Below are 16,216 nucleotides of genomic sequence, written 5' to 3'. Positions count from 1 at the left end.
GCCAAGACGATCTGTGGTGCCGCAGAGGCTGGGTTACTGAGACCCCCTCCCACCAGACCACAAGGCAGTGTACCCCACCCCTCCCTGACCCAAGCACTCGGGGAGCCACCCTCACTGCACCTCAATACTCACATGTATGTGCTGCCACTAGTGGCTCAGCTTCCCTACAGGCTTGCTCTTCATCCACAAAGTCAACCCAGGGAACCAAGAGAAATTTGCAGCCCATGGAACCAGGCGTTTCAAACCATGGACCAGCTACCCAAATGCCAGTTGGGAGCGCAAGATGGATTCTGGGGTCAGGTAGGCCTGGGTTCAAACTTCAGCTTCCATCACTCACTAGCTTTACGCCCCAGAACTGGTCACCTACCCTCTGTGAGAGTCATTTACTCTCCGTGGGCCTCAGTTTCATCATCTGTAAAAGAGGGGCGTCTCGAGGTCTCTGCTGGATGAAAGGTGAGCGTTCCCCACTTCTTGCTGAGGTAACCTCCCTGGTGACAAGTCTCTCCAGGTGCATACCTTTTAAACTAGCATTTGATGGACACCTACTGCTTGCCAGGAACCGTTCATTCTTAGTGTTTCCTAGATTTTCTTTAATTCTCACAACTTTATAAAGTAAAGATTTCCCCTTTTTTTGGTTTGCTGACAAGCCAAAGCCTAGAGGCCCTGGCCCAGCTGACTGGGCCAGAGGAGGCTGCCTGTGGCCTGTTCTCTTCTACTCCTGCTGGCTGGCTAGAAGGCGGCTCTGTTTAAGGGCTTTTCCTTTGAGTTTGAATGACAGCCATCCCTGAAGCAGGCATGGACCCTCTCCCTGGGAGCCTGAAGGCCGCAAGCAATCTCCCTAGGAACCCACTGGACGCCATATGCTTCCGTGCTCAGGATGGATGCTGGGGGCATGGGGAGGTGGATTAGTAAACCCTCAGCTTTAGCCAGGACTCCCTGATGACAAAGATTCATGCATGTGCTGTCATCTCCACTGTTCCAAAACAGAGTGATGATTTTGTTCATTTTAAAATGCAGGATATGTATAGCTCCAATCTGTCAGGAATACATACCATCACATCCTTCTCTAAACGCTTGCCTTGGGGGTGACAGGTGAACTGGCTGCTACTAACCGGAGCTCCTCTCTTGCCCAGGATGAACCTCACCCCCGGAAGGCTGCTGTGCTGGGTGTGTGGGAGAGTACCTGCAGCGCCAGAGAGGAAGTGACTCAGCCCAGTGGGAAGTGGGAGGGGCGGCCAGACTGAGGGCCCAGTGGCCAGCCTGCTCCCCCTCAGCACATCCGCACCAGACCCATCTAGAGCTCGGAGGTCCAACTCTAGTCTCCTCCAGAAGGCAAGATTCACACACAAGGAGATTACATAATCAGTGATGTCCCTCTTCACCCCCTGCCCTGAGCAAGCCCCACTGGGCTCCTCCGTGGCCTCCATGAAGGCTGAGGGGAGAGACGGGGAGGGGAGTGGGCCTGAAGACCCCGGGCTGGGAGGATGTATCCCGGAGTGATCCTGGGAGAAGAGGCTCCAGGGCTGTGCACACAGAGGTGGACCTGGAGGCCCCTCTGGGGAAAAGATAAACAGAGTAAGAAACCAGTCCCTGGGACGGGGTAAAGGGCTTCAGCAGCAGCTTTTCTGAGAGCCAGCAGAGAGAATCCAGGGCAGCATCGCCAGCTCTGCCACTAGCTCACCCCTCCCAAGGGCCTCCGGAAGCAGCTGATGTGACAACAAATAATCCGTCACTGTGTGTGGGTGTTGGAAGAGGAAGGGACAGACTTAATAGCTCTTTCTCAGGCTGTGCTGCCCTGGTATCTCCTATTTAGAGAAGTAGCCAGGGGAAGCGGCCAATACCCTGGCTGGGAGACCTTCCCGGTGGTCCCTCAGCTCTGTGGGGGGGGGCCTCCTGCCATGTGCAATGATGGGAGACTGAGTCACTGACAGCCCTCCCCTGTCGTGCCAGCCTGCCCTGCAACAAAGGGGACCCCTCCTCAGCTCAAACCATCAGTTATTGCTCTGTTATTGCTTTGCTCAGTGGGAACAAGGCCCGCCACAGGTCCCTCGTGGAATTCAGGTTCTTTTTGTTTTTAACATTTCCTTATTTATTCGGCTGCACCGGGTCTTAGTTGCGGCACTCGGGATCTTTTTTTTTTTTTTTTTAAGTTGTGGTATGCGAGAACTTTAGTTGCGGCTTGTGGGATCTAGTTCCCTGCCCAGGGATCGAAGCTGGGCCCCCTGCACTGGGAGCATGGAGCGTTAGCCACTGGACCACCAGGGAAGTCCCGAATTCAGGTTCTTGACACCCAAGATGGCCCAAGTCAGGCAAGGAGAAAGCAGCAAGTGACGAAAGAAGGGCTGGCTTAGTCTGAGAGCACCTTCGTGTCCTACACATGTGTCTCTCTGCTCCACGGGGTCCTCACCCAGAGGAGAGGGACAGTGTTGTACCTGCCCAGGGTTCCCTGAGGACTGCGGGGAGCCAGCGTGTGGGAGGCACTAGGTAAATGTTACGTTTCCTTCCTTCCGCCTCAGATTTCCAGAGGGACAGAGGGGAAAGCCTGGGCCAGGGCCAGGTGCATGTGATTCTCCTTCTTTATATGGTTTTTAACAGCCAAAGTCACTACAATCATCCCGTGAGAAAGGTAATTTGGATTGGGGCCAGCAAACTACCCTTCTTTAACTGCCTCTATCAAAAATGAAATTCAATTAAATTTCACAGCCTTGCGAGTGAACAATACAGTTCACTTTCTGCACTTTTACTGAATGCTGCGGGCTGTGGCTGCTTGGTGGGCAAGATTACAGAGGCAGACAGCAGGCTTTGCCACCAGAGTGGCCCTCAGTGGGCCGTTCAGACAAGTGGACCCACACGAGGGCCTCACCTGCTCTGAGTTGCTGAGGCCAGCCACGAGCCACCCCTGGGTGGGTGAGAGCATGCTTGCCTGTGTCTCTCCAGAGGGTGAGCTCCTGGGGGCAGGGCCTGGGGCCTTGACCGCTTCAGAATCCCCTGCCCAGGCCCCACAGGTGTGCAGAAGACAAGGGGAAACCACAGCCAGCAAAGCAGAAGAAAATGCCTTTGCCCCGGGCCCAGCACATCCAGTTCTGGGGATTTATCCTCCAGGTTCACTCACACAAGTTCACCAAGATGAATGTGCTCAACAAGGGTCCCTGGAGAGCCCTGGGTAGCAGGAAAAAACACAAAGACAAGACCACAAATATCAAAACGCACACACATCTCCCCCCGACAGGAAACAATCTAAATGTCCGCCAAGAGAGGACTGGTTCACTCCATCATGGTACGTCCAGACAGGGGACTACTACGCAGCCTTGAAGACTAGGCCCACACCTGCTGGTAGGTGAAGATGTCTAGGATATGTTACATTAAAAAAAGCAAACTGTAGGGGACTTCCCTGGTGGCGCAGTAGTTAAGAAACCGGCTGCCAATGCAGGGGACACGGGTTCGAGCCCTGGTCTGGGAAGATCCCACAAGCCGCAGAGCAACTGAGCCCATACACCGTAACTACTGAGCCTGTGCTCTAGAGCCCACAGGCCACAACTACTGAACCCACGTGCCACAACTACTGAAGCCTGTGCACCTAGAGCCTGTGCTCCACAACAAGAGAAGCCACTGCAATGAGAAGCCCACACGCCACAACGAAGAGTAGCCCCCGCTCGCCACAACTAGAGAAAGCCCGCGTGCAGCAATGAAGACCCAACGCAGCCATAAATAAATAAATAAATTTATGAAAAAGCAAAAGCAAACTGCAGTACTACTTGTATAAGATGATCCCATTTGGGTAAAAAAAAAAGAGATGATTATACCCACCCTTGAATATGCATAGGAAATTTCTAGAAGAAACTTAACAGTGGATACCTCCAGGTAATAGAACTAGGGGCCCAAAGGAGATGGAGAGTTTTATTTTATATTCTTCTATATTGTTTACCTGTTTCATTGTAGGCTACTATAATAATTTTGAAAAATCTAAAACAGTTTCTGAGCCCATTAGAATTATTAAGAGTGGTAATGGAATCAGGGGAGGCTGGTCTTAGGGAAGGCACACTTGAGGGAGTATGGCATGCGAATGCCCCGAACGTGTGGGGCTGCATGTTGATGCAAGGCTGCATCAGGACAGTGGGGGACAGAAGGGACAAACCACCACTCCAGGTACACTGAAACTCTCTCAGGTAACTTGTAAACTTGCCTGTAAGGAACTTCCTGTTCACCACCCGGTTTCTATAAAGGCTGGGAAGACCATCAAACTGTTCAAACTGGAGACCTGGAAGCTGGTTCATAACACCTCTTCCGGGACACTCAGGCCCACCAGCAAAGAGCTCACCTAGGCCTCACTGGAGCCAGCCCCTGGGTCCTGACTGCGGGCCAGGCACCAGGCCGAACCTGCCACAGACAATAACACCTTGTGTTTAATCCTCATTACTACTTTGGAGGAAACTGGGTTTGGAGATAGGAAGTGATTTCTTCAAGGTCACTCAGCTAGCAAGTGGCAGAACTGGCTTCTGAAGCCAGGTCTGATCTGAGCCTTAAGTGCTGGGCGACATGGCTGAAGGTCTCCTTACCTACTACTCACAGGGCAGGAGGGGAAGGACTTGTCTCCAGGCAGTGGCAGTTTCCATTCTTCTAGGAAAAAAGAAGGGACTGCTTCAGCTTTGTCAAGGTCCCTTCCAGCTCTACGGCTTTATTCCATGTGGCCTGGGCTTCCTGGGGCCAGAGCCTGGCCAGGATGGGGGAATGGGATGGCATGGGCTCTAGGGTCACGCGAGTGTGGGCTGGAAATCCGGCTCTGCCCTTGCCGGCTGAGGGTTCCTTAACCCCTCAGTGTCCGACGGTTCTCTGTAAAACAGAGTCAAGCCCTCCTTCCTTAGATTGTGAGAAGGCCTCAATACATATTGCAGAGTACTTAGCAAAGGACCTGGAAGGTGGTGGGGATCCTTCTTTTGTGGCTGGTTTCCTTCCTGTTCCTTCAGGAGGGACCACCTTGGGAGCGGAGTTGGAGGAGAACACAGCCATGGAAGTCACACAAACGTGGTAATGCCAGGGGCTCCATGTCTACTACAAAAAGGGGCAGGATTCCTGCTCTTCCAAAGGTGGCAATGCCAGCAGTGGGGCTCCAAAAGTCCCACGGGATTTTGGGCTATGCCAGTCCCAAGAGGCTTAACCAAGCCTCTCCCCAGAGGCACCTGCTATCCCCTGATCACACCCCAAACCAGCTCTGCCCTAAACCCAAAGACAGGCGCCAGGCACACCAGTCCTGCTCTTGCCGGTTCCCTCTGCCATGTCCAGGCTACTTTCTCTTCCGTCTGGACCCTTGGGTCACGGACTCCCTAAAGCCACAAGATCCTTGGTCTCTTTGGCCAAGGAGGTGATGGTCTGTAAACAGATGTAGAGGGGACAGCTTCATCCTAAATGACAAGGGCCCTTCTCAGTTTCTCTGGTGCTTTCCAACAACTAGAGTTTCTTTGAAACCATCAGACCTGTAGACTGCTGGACTGTGTAAGCTCTAGGGAACCCCAACTCACACCAAGACAGACTGCCAAGAGCCAGAAAAGGGTGACCGCCACTGGGGTTCTCAGTGCCCCTTGGGAAGAGGGATATCAACCCAAAAGTGTATCTTTGCTTGCTGAGGGAAAATCAGGCTTCTCCAGTTCATTAAAAGGGGGCCAAGAAATTACTTTAAAAATAATGAACATGAAGGATACTCTTTGAAGCAGCAACTCCTCTTGGAATTTATCCTGCAGATACCTGAGGTGGGAAAAACCACACATACGCAGATAGTCACTTCAGCTTTGTTTGGAAAGCAAAAGGCCGAAAATAACCTAAGTTCATCAGCAGAGAGTCTGTTGAATAAATTACACAAACAATGACACAATATTGCCAAAAATGACCCAGATGTGCATGAGACAAAGTGGAAACATCTCTAAGACAGTAAGTAAGTCAAAGCAAGCAACACCATCCTTTCCCTTCTCGGATCTTGATTATAGATCCCGAGAGGAGATGCAGTGCTGCCATGGGCCCGGGGCCACCTTCAAGGCCACAGTCTCACCTGAGCAGGTGGAGGAGGAAGAAATGCCCTTGTCTCAGGCCACTTTCTCTTCTACCTTCTTTACACCACAAATGCAGGGACAAATCCTGCAAAAATCTCCCCAATTCCAAAGGGCCTGTGTGAAGCCCCATCTACCAGCACATCCCTCTCTGCAGCCCAGTCTGATTCAGGCCTAGCTCTGTACTCCCCGTAGAGCTCACGGGGATAAGGGCACAAAGGCAGCTCCCTCTCACTTCCCTGATGGTTCTGAGTGAGTCCCAGGTGGCCTGGGGCAGACATCTCTCCTTCCAGAGAAGAGGGACTGAGTTGGCTGACCCAGCCTCTGGAGTAAATCCAACCTCAAGGTCTCTTTCTAGATAAGATCTCCCCAGGAGCACTGGGAACGGCCATGTCTCCCCTGAGGGCATGCTGCTGTCCAGGACCCATCACTTGCGGAATCAGTGTGGACGGCACCCGACTGAAGGGCTGCCCTTTAGGGCCATCTGAGGGCTGCGGAAGTCACAGAAGTTTTGCAGACTCAGCCACTTGAGTTTCTGAAATACTGAAGAAGTTCACCTTCCTGGGCAAATCTGGGCAGGGGGAAGATGAAGGAAGGGAAGCTGCCCTTTTCCCAGGCGCTGACGCAGGCAAAACCAGAGAGAAGCCTGGCCCGAAGCTGGACAGAGTGCCACAGACTTTGCAACTGACCCTCTCCCATGAGAGGGCTTACTGAATGGAGCTGGCGCATTTCACTGGCCATTATCTTCTGCCGTCTCTATATCTGCACTATCGTTCACTCTGTCAGCCAAATCGGGAAGCTCGAGGTCACCTGCCATCACATTGTTCCTCCCTCAATCATCACTGCCAAACACTCCCGGAGTCCAGTTGATTTCCCCCAAAACAGCTCTGATCTATGCCCTTCCTCCGCATCCCAACTGCCTCTACCCTGATCCAGGCCCCCAGCAGCCCTTACTTTGATTACTGCAAAAGCCTCCTACAGAGACTCCAGACTTGTTCTATCCCCAGTCCATCCCCCACTGCCAGCCAGAGGGCTCCTGGCAAGATGCAGGTCTAACGGTGTTTCCTCCCTTAAACCAAAGCATCCCATCACCAACAGAATAAGAAGCTCAAGCATCTTAGCACTGATGCTTACCTCTCCAGCATGTCCTAAGCCAGGTCCCTTCACGCCCTGCGCCAGAACCTCTTGTGGTTCCTACAGTGTGGACATACACCAGCCTGCATCCATGCCTGTGCCTTGCTGCTCCCCTGCCTGAGTGCTTCATGAACCCTCAGAAAGCTCTATTCATCCTTCAAGATGCAATTTTCATCAAGATCCAGCTCAGGTTCTAAGGGCTCTCCAAAGTTCTCCCCAGTCACCTCCCCATCCCCCAGGAGAATCACTCCTTCATCTCACTCCCATAACATGCTGCAGAGACTCCTATGAGACACTCACCAAACTCTATGCAAATGTCAGTTGGTTAGAAGCCTGCCTGGTCCCTGTTAGACCACAAGCTCCGCCAGTGCAGGGCGTGCCTCGCCATTCTCATTCTGCACCTGGCACCCAGCACATCCTCAGCCACGCTTGGGAGCTCATGTGTGTGGAACAGGGGTTCCGGATTTTAAGTCACCACACACATCAATGTGTGCTTCCCGATGGTACTAATTCAAATAACAGACTAGGGTCACTAACAGGGACACACATGGAACAAACTCGAAATACTTTTTCTCCTAGTATACTTTAAAACATGATTTTTTTTTTCCCCTCAGCAGTCCTACTTCTATTTTAAAAAATGGTTCTTTTAAAGAGCTGCGCTGAATCATCTGCATGGCTCCCATACAGACTTGGTAAATTCCCCACAGATTTCTTTTTTGGAGAGAATACAATAAAATTCTGTGGTCTTGTGATCCCTCAGGACATTTCTGACAGCTCAATGGGACACAGTTTTAGTTGCCATTAACTGCTTCAACTAATTCTTAGAAGTCCTTTCCTGCAGCCTGCAGCAGCAGCTAACATTTACCAAGCATTTCTTACTCAGTGTGTGCTAAACGCCCAACCTGCAACATCTTACTGAATCCTCACAACTGCCCTCAGATGAGAAAGCTGGGAACCGAAGAATAAGTAACCTCCACTGACTGGCAGGGCTGGGATCTGAACTGAGATTCTGTCTGACAGCAGAACCAAATAGGCTCTTAGCCACTACAATCTGCTGCCTTTTCCCAAAAGGCCAAATTAAAAGCCCCAGGGAGCAACTGACCTTACAACTGACCTGAGAGGACAGCCTCACCAGCCCAGCTGCTCGAGTGACCTGCAATCTCAGGAAGAGAGGGGCACATGTGCCAGGCACTTCTGGGGCAGGCAGAGCTGCCCAGGGCAATGCAGGGAGCTTGTCACCTGCCACCAGTTGCATGCAGTGCTGTCTCGGCAAAGATCCCCCACCCCACGCCATCTCTCTTCTCTCAGAGGCCTGCAGTAGCCTCTGAAGAGGTCTCCAGTGCTTTCATCTCTCCTCTCTTCTCCCTTCCCTCCTGCTGAGGCTCCAGAGAGAGCATTCTAAAACACAAGTCTAATCACGACACTCCTCTGCTTAAAACCTCTTCACTTGCTCCCCACTGCCCTTGGTACAAAGTCCCAAATTGTTAATGTGGCATTCCCCTGTCAACCTGTACTGCTTTACCTGGCACCAGGTTGCCTTTCATACCACCATACTGAACAATCTGAGGTTTCTGGAAAAACTCTGAGTTGACATGTCTAAGTGGAGTACCTTGCCCCTTTGTTCTCACCTGGCTGAGCCTTCCCATCCTTCTAGACACAGCTCCAGCAACATCACTGCTTCCAAGCCTCCCCAAAACCTCCCCCCACCCCGCCCAACTCAGGCTGAGCTAGAAGCTTCCTTCCCTGGGCTCCCACAGCCCTCTGTTCTTGCTGTTACTAGTTTCTCAAGACTACGTTTCAACTATTCATTCACAGGTCAGTCTCCCTTAACCAGACTGTGAGCTCCTTGAAATAAGAATAAGAATAGCTAACATTTACTGAACTCTTATTACGTGGCAGACATGGTTCTATGTGTTTCACATGTGTTAACTTTTTAAATCTTCACAACAACTCTATGTTATCACCCCTGTTTTATAGCTGAGAACACTGAGGCACAGAGAGGTTAAACAATGTGCCCAAGGTCACACAGCTACAAAGCTGCAGAGCTAGAATTTGAACTCAGGAATTCTGGCTCCAAAGCCCACTCTTAACCTCTATAATATAGGGTACTTGCCTCTCCAGGCAAGGACATTGCTGCTGTCACGTGGGGAATGAATGAATGAATGAATGAACGAACGAGGGCTATCTCCACTCTGTCTAGATCTAAGGGACAAACAACTGGCACAGCAGGGCCACCAAGCACTGGTCCAGCTCACAAGCACTGTTTACAAACAGGGGTTCTTTGGGCCTGACGATTACATATCCTGCTCTTCCTTATCTCATGCAAAGCTAAGCCAAGAGGGAAGGCGCCCAGCCCAGAGTGACTACCCTCTTCTTCACTGCTCTCAAAACCAAGCAAAGCCAACCGGTTTCCTCCAGTGACTTAATACAGAGCAAAGTCTATCTTGACAGCGAAGGCGGCTGTCATCTCTTCCTTCCGCCAACAAACGGGGATCAAACCTAGGAAGCGGGGGTGGCTGAGTACTCGGCGTCGGGAATCCCGATGCCCCCATCTACTGGCTGGAAGGTGGTGCCAAGCGGCGTGGGAATGGGAGGGCCTGAGAGGGCACAGCAGGTGAAACAGTGACCATAGCAGCAGGCTCTCTCCTTGGAAAAGGCCGGCCAAACGTAGCACCGGCAAGCAGAGAGCTCTGACCCGCACCTGAACACCTCCCGGGATTCGAAAATTCCCCAGCAGCGATGGTGCCCGTGCCAACGGGTGAGGGCTCCTGGAGGAAGCCCGGGCTGGTCCTATCTGGGGACTCGTTTCAACTTTCATGTCACTCTCGGGATCAGGAGGGCAGCGTGGAGAGGCAGAGGGTGTCTCTTGGGAAAAACCGGGCTGGTTCAAATCCGGCGCCTTCACTGACTGGCCGAGTGACTCCTGGCAAGGTTGGCAGTGCCACCTCCCAGGGCTGCGGCGGGACCGAGACTCCCCGCAGCCACCGGGTACCCGGCGCGCAGGAGCCCCCGCCCCCGCCGCCCGAGAAGGGCAGACCACAGCGGAGGACGGCACAGTCGCTGTTGCCATTTCTGTCGCAGCCGGACGGCCTCAGGCTGTCACCCCGGTCCCCGCGCTACAGCCGCTGAGGCCCGCCCCACCAACCCGCACCCCCGGCCCGGCTCCCCGCTCCCGGACCCCTGCCCTCACCTTCCCCCGGTGCTCAGCGCTGCTCGCCCATAGTCCGTAGCCCGGAGCCGGGGCTGCTCAGCGCTCCGTCCCGGGGGGCCGGGGCCGGTCCAGGGGCGTGGGAGCCGCTCACCGTCGCCTCCCGGTGCAGCCGCCCGAGCCTCCGCCGCCGCTGCCGCCGCCTCCCTCCATGGCTGCGGCGCCGCCACCTGACAACGGAAGTGACGCACCGCCCCCTCCTCCCGGACGAGCTGCATCCCCGCCCCTTGCTCGTATCTACAGCCCACGGCGCAGGGATTGGGAGCCATCTTGACAATGGGCGGAAGCCTTCAGGCAAGAGGCCAGAATCCGCTTGAGGATTGGTTCACGGTAGGGTCCGAGCCGATATCTGGGAAACTATTGGACACAGAGAACTTAAGGGGCGGTACTTACTGGTTAGCTATGTCTGCGGTGAGGTGGGGCCGGAGGCACCGCCCCCGCCCCTACTCCACTGAGCCTCGCGTGCCCTACCCTCGCCCTCCCGGGTCTGGAGACGTCTGCAGCAGTTGAAAGGTCGGCCAGTTGTAGTATATTTCTCAGAAAAGTGGCTCTTCCTTGACCCCCATTTCTCTCTTTCTGGAGCTTTGTGTGGCGAGCGCTGCCGTGAGGCTCAATCAATGATAGGAATTCCTGTCATAGCCCTCACAATTCATTTCCCTCTGGGGCCCTCGCTTTTGTAGAAAGCACGCTTCAGTCTGAAGATCCCTAGAGTCTCGACCAGGGAGGTTAACAGTGAAGAGTTCCTGTTAGCGATTCCAGCCACCTAACCTCAGCCCCTCCTGCTGCAGTTTCGGTCCCTTTCTCCTCCTCCTCCAGCAACCACGCCCTCCATGAATCAGCTTCTTGCACCAGCAGATGAGCCCTTTAAAGGGATTGCATCAGGCTGGTGACTCACTGGGGCCCTCTGAGAGCCTGGCTTCCCTCCGCTGGCATGCAGAAGCAGCTAGAAGGGCTCCGTGGTGGCAGCACAGCCACCATGGACCCACTCCTTTGTCTCCCAGGTGTGAGCCAGGGTACTTGCTGCATATGACTGTCTAACCCCCGGGTGTCTTTCCAGCTGTGTCATTCTGTATCCATGTGGGCACTTGTGTCCAAGCCTGTGTGCACACTGCTGGATTTCCTAGGGTGTGTGGCCAGGCACTTACGTGTATGCACGCATTTGTCATCTCCACACAGGCAGTGCCAGGACGTGAGAGTTGGTGTGAGTCTTGCTGCTTCCTCCTGTGTCCATCTCTTTGTCTCTGAATGTCTAGTGCACACTGAGCTGATGGGACTGAATAACAGTAGTAATCGAAACAGCTCCAGTATTATGTCACACACTGTGTTAAGCACTTTAGAGACATCAACGTTAAGGAGTCTGTTCACAGATGAAGCAGCTAGAGCTCTGAGAGGGGAAGTAAACCGTCCAAAGACACATACAGCTAATAATGGCAGGGCTGTGATTTGAACCAAGTCTGGCAGATTCCAAAAAGGCTGGATTTGAGTACTTGCTGTGTCCCTTACAAGCTGAGGGACTATGTGCAAGTTATCCCCATCTGTCAACATAGGGATAACACTTTGTGGGATCACTGTGAGGATCCAGTAAGTGTGGAAAGGGCTTTTCACGGGACCTGGCGAATAAGAGTGCTCATACTTCTCTCAGTTACCGAGCTTCAATGCAGTGGGAGACAGAAAGTCAGGCACAAAGAAGCGGGGCCCAGCCCCCCAAGCGCCTCTCTCTGACAAAGTGAAAAGCCTAGGGATTCCGGAAGCCCTGACTGACAGGAATGAGTGTTGGGTTTTCCAGAGCTCTAATTATCAGCTAGATGAATCACTTAGAGCTGACACCACCATCCCCACCCTCAGGAGGCTCTCAGCCAATTCAAAATACAGAATTTTAACAAAGAGGAGGAGGAGGAAGAGAAAGAGAGGAGTAGGAGAGGTAATGAATAGAAAGGAAAGGTGCCAGCCAGAGGAAATGAAAAACTGTCACCAGGACACCAACAGGAGGAGACCGCTGCATCACACACGTGTGTGTGTGCGCACATGCGCGCGCACACACACACACACACGGTGACATACTCTCCTGCTGGCTCTCCAACTCTGGGCATGCTGGCAGACGGTGCTGCCATAACAAAGTGACGCCTGTCACAACAGCATGAGATGGTTGCTTGAGGATGTACCAGCAGATCTGCCTATTACAGAAGGAGAGGAGGAGACCTTCAACCCTGGGGAGCTTCCTCAGGCTCCTGGAACCCAGCGAACCCTTCCTACAGGCCGACTTCTGACTTCTCTTTGTGGCCAAGCCCCTAGACCCAAGGTATGGCAAGTTCCGAGTGCCAGGCCCACACCTGGAGGCTGGGTACCACCACTGTGAGCAGAGGCACCGCTTATCTTACCCGGTTGCCAGCATCGGGAGGGCTGGGAGGCAGAATAGTGTAGTGCAGTAGTAAAGATCATGGAGTTTCAGGCATACAGACCTGAGTTCAAATCCCCACCCTCCTCTTCACTGGCTCTTCGACCTTGAGCAAGTCACCTCACCTCTCTGGGCCTGTTTGTTCATCTGTAAAATGGGGCTACTAATATAAACCTCCAGGGTTGTTATAACGATGAAGTGAGATGATTCATTCATTCCACAAAGATTTATGGAGTGCCTGCTATGTGCAGAGCACTGAGCTGGATGCTAGAGATCCAGTGGGACCAAACAGACCACAGTTCTGCCCTCCTGGAGCACGTAGAGCCCCTGGCACAGGGCCTGGCACACAGTGAGATTCAACAAGCAGTCGCTATCTGTGATGACCATCTTGGCATTCTGCCATTACCTTAATCACAGGACCTGGCAGATGCCTCCAACTTCCCCCTGAGGAAAGTGGACCTCAGTTTCCTCAACTGTAAAATGACAGAGTTGGATTGGATCAGTGATTCCCAACCTTCTCACCTTGAAAGCTTCTTTTAGCATTTTCCATCCACATGAGCCTTGTATCTGATAAGATTTTGTCTCCCGTACAACCTGCATCAAGTCATTTCTTCCTTTTTATTCATTACAGCCTCGCATTACTGCCATAAGAGCTTGTGGTCAGACGGAGCAAGCCAGTGTGACCACCACGCAGTTGGTATAACTCCAGCCCAAAGCGGAGACCAAGCTAGCTTGGGTAACCTTCACGTACTATGTGCTGTTTCTCTGGGTCCCTCTGGAACACTGATAAGAACTCAAGGGACTCCTGCTGCCCTCAGGGACCCTTCAGTTGGGGATGCCAGACTGGAACTCACTGAACTGGATGCTCTCCTGCAAGTCCCATCCAGCTGAGAGCTGGAGATGTCACATCACTCGTGTGGCCCCCAAGGAGATCTGAACTTCAAGCCATAGGCCACCCAGCTCTCTTCAGAGCCCTGGGAGTCTCCTCCCAGGAGTCTCCTCCCAAATGAGAGAGCATCCTGTACTCTTCTCTCCAAGGCCTGGAGGGGAGGGAGAGGAGGGGGCGTGCCATCCCACCTGAGCACTCAGAATTCCGGGGGGCTCAGTCAGCAACTGGGATCCCCACATCGGTGTATGTGCGGGCTTGAACAAAGGCTGCAGCAATGAGCACAAAACCCAAACTCCGACGGGACGATGACATTTTGAAATACGTTTTTCATCTTTTCCTTGGTGTCCCTCCACCCTTCCCTTGCGCAGGTAGTTAGGATACTCTGCATACATTACGCCAGGAAACAAATGATACGACAGAATGCAGAGTTCATTTTTTGTTTCTGAATTCCAAGAGGCTTGCCTTCAGGGAGGAACGGAAAGAATTATCTGTGCAGATCCAAATTTAGAAAACGGTAACAAGGGGGATCTGGGAGACTGAGACTTTAGGGGGTGGTCCCTGAGAATAGAGAAGCTTCTCCTCAGCCTCTGAGCTAGAGGGCATCAGGGCCCGGGAAGCAGGAAGAGTTGTGCTCCTTTTCCTGGTGGAGCACCAAGAAGTAATAAAACCCTCTGAAGAAACAGCTGTGCGCTGCACTGGGGCAAACGGCGGGGCCTAACTAACCCAAGACCCTAGGAATTTCCTGGGCCTGAGTGGCCTGGAAAAAGTAGAGTAAGAATCTGAATACTGAGAGGGGGATGGGTCAGGAAGGAGCAACTCAGCAGCATCCCGAGCAGGCTGAAGACAGAAAACCAGTACAAAACTAGGACATCTCAGGGGACGCTAGTGTGACTGGACCGGACACCATCAGATCAGACTACCCTGCCCAAGCTTTGGCATCTTCAAAGGAAGTGCCCTAGAATTCAACCAATTCTGAGGAAAGTGATGGGGAACTCTGAATTGACTGCAATTAAGTTTCTGCCACTCTGGCTGAGTGAAGCCAAATATGAATTCAGTTGAGTTAGAGAAAATTCAATTTATATTTCTTACACACCTGAAATTGGAACCAGCTATACTCCTTAGCCACAAGGCCCTGTATCATTTGCCTCACCCCCTTCCCATTTCTCCTGCCTCCCTCCCCTCTGTCAACAGTCACAAGGGTATTCTGTTATTGCCCCCAACCCCCAAGCTTTCTCACCTCAGGACCTTTGCACAGGCGATTTCCTCTGCCTTCCCTTGGCTGTTTAAATGGTACGCTCTGTCTCAGTTTTTTTTTCTTTCTTTTTCTTTCTTTTCTTTCTTTCTTTCTCTTTTTATTAATTTTTATTAGAGTATAGTTGCTTTACAATGTTATGTTAGTTTCTGCTGTATACCAAAGTCAATCAGCTATATGTACACGTATATCCCCTTTTTTGGATTTCCTTCCTATTTAGATCACCACAGAGCACTGAGTAGAGTTCCCTGTGCTATACAGTAGGTTCTCATTAGTTATCTATTTTATACATAGTAGTGTATATATGTCAATCCCAATCTCCCAATTCATCCCACCCCCCCTTCTCAGTTTAACTTCTTCAGTCCATACTTTCTGAAATAAAACCGCCTATTTTCTCTCAAAGGGCCCTGTTTATTTCCTTCATGATGCCTATATGTTTACTTTCATTAGTCTCCCCCCCCAGAACATCAGCTCCCTGAGAGCAGGACCTCTGTCTTGATGTTCCCTCAGTAGCTAGCACTGTGACTCAAATTACTTGTGGAATGAATGACCCGTGGCTTGCCATAGCTTGGCGGGCACCGAGCTCCCGCCACCCCTACACCTGGGCCCCTGCCAGCCTTTCCCAGCAATCCAGGACCAGATGCCAAGACCCATAACCTTGGGGCTTGAACACTTAGCTGTGCTCTACCCCAGGGACTCGTCATGAGTATGTCTCAGTGGACCCTGGTTCCCTCCCTCCCACCTGTCCTCCCAGTGCCTTGCCTCAGAACCATACAGACCCACGGGCATCTGTACACAACGCTTATGGAACATGTCCAGAGCCCCTCTTCCCAGCAACCCGTGCTAGCCCTACCCCTTTGCTCTCTGGCCTGGGGGCTCTTCCTTGCTCTGCTCCCGATGTAAAAGCCTCAGACCTAGACCTCTCCTCCATCCTTAGGCCAGACTCCCAGCATGAGACCTCTTCAAGTTTGGGGGCATCTGCAGACACGTGGGAAACGTCTGCAAGGGAGGCTGTGTGCGGACTTCCCTCCGGTTCATCGTTTACCGGAAGGGGTGGCTCTCTCCCCACTGGCTTTGAGAACATGGACGTTTCCACAGTGAGGAAGCCCTTTCTGTGCCTGCCCTCTGGTTTCTCTTACCAGCAGTCTTCTTCTTGTGCTGCTCCCCTTAACTCTAGCTGTCAAAGGGGCCTGGAAACTCAGAGAAGTGGTTTTCTCCCTGCTAGGACCCAGTGTTCTCTCCGGAAGGCAAAGGGCAGAGTCTAAGTGCCTTCTGGGGCCTCTGGGAAATGAAGTAAATA

General features: G+C 52.5%; 1 protein-coding gene across 4 annotated transcripts in view; it reads right to left on the bottom strand.

Annotated features, from left to right (window-relative positions):
• STK40 (serine/threonine kinase 40) overlaps positions 1 to 11,153 on the bottom strand; it is a 38,457-nt gene extending 27,304 nt beyond the window's left edge. The window contains exons 1-2 of one of the 4 annotated variants that reach the window (XM_033422136.2): positions 10,363 to 10,563; positions 1,053 to 1,183 (exon numbers count right to left, since the gene is read on the bottom strand). The gene's annotated coding sequence lies outside the window, so the exon portion shown is untranslated. Of the gene's footprint in view, positions 1 to 1,052; positions 1,184 to 10,362; positions 10,564 to 10,773 lie in introns of those variants that run through there. The other 3 variants (XM_033422138.2, XM_004266453.4, XM_033422139.2) reach the window with 3 other exon arrangements.
• Positions 11,154 to 16,216: the final 5,063 nt, after the last annotated feature.

This window comes from Orcinus orca, chromosome 1, assembly GCF_937001465.1.
Source record: "Orcinus orca chromosome 1, mOrcOrc1.1, whole genome shotgun sequence".
Lineage (NCBI taxonomy): Eukaryota > Metazoa > Chordata > Mammalia > Artiodactyla > Delphinidae > Orcinus > Orcinus orca.
Note: the sequence above shows the minus strand (reverse complement) of the source record. Positions and strands in the feature narration are given on the sequence as shown.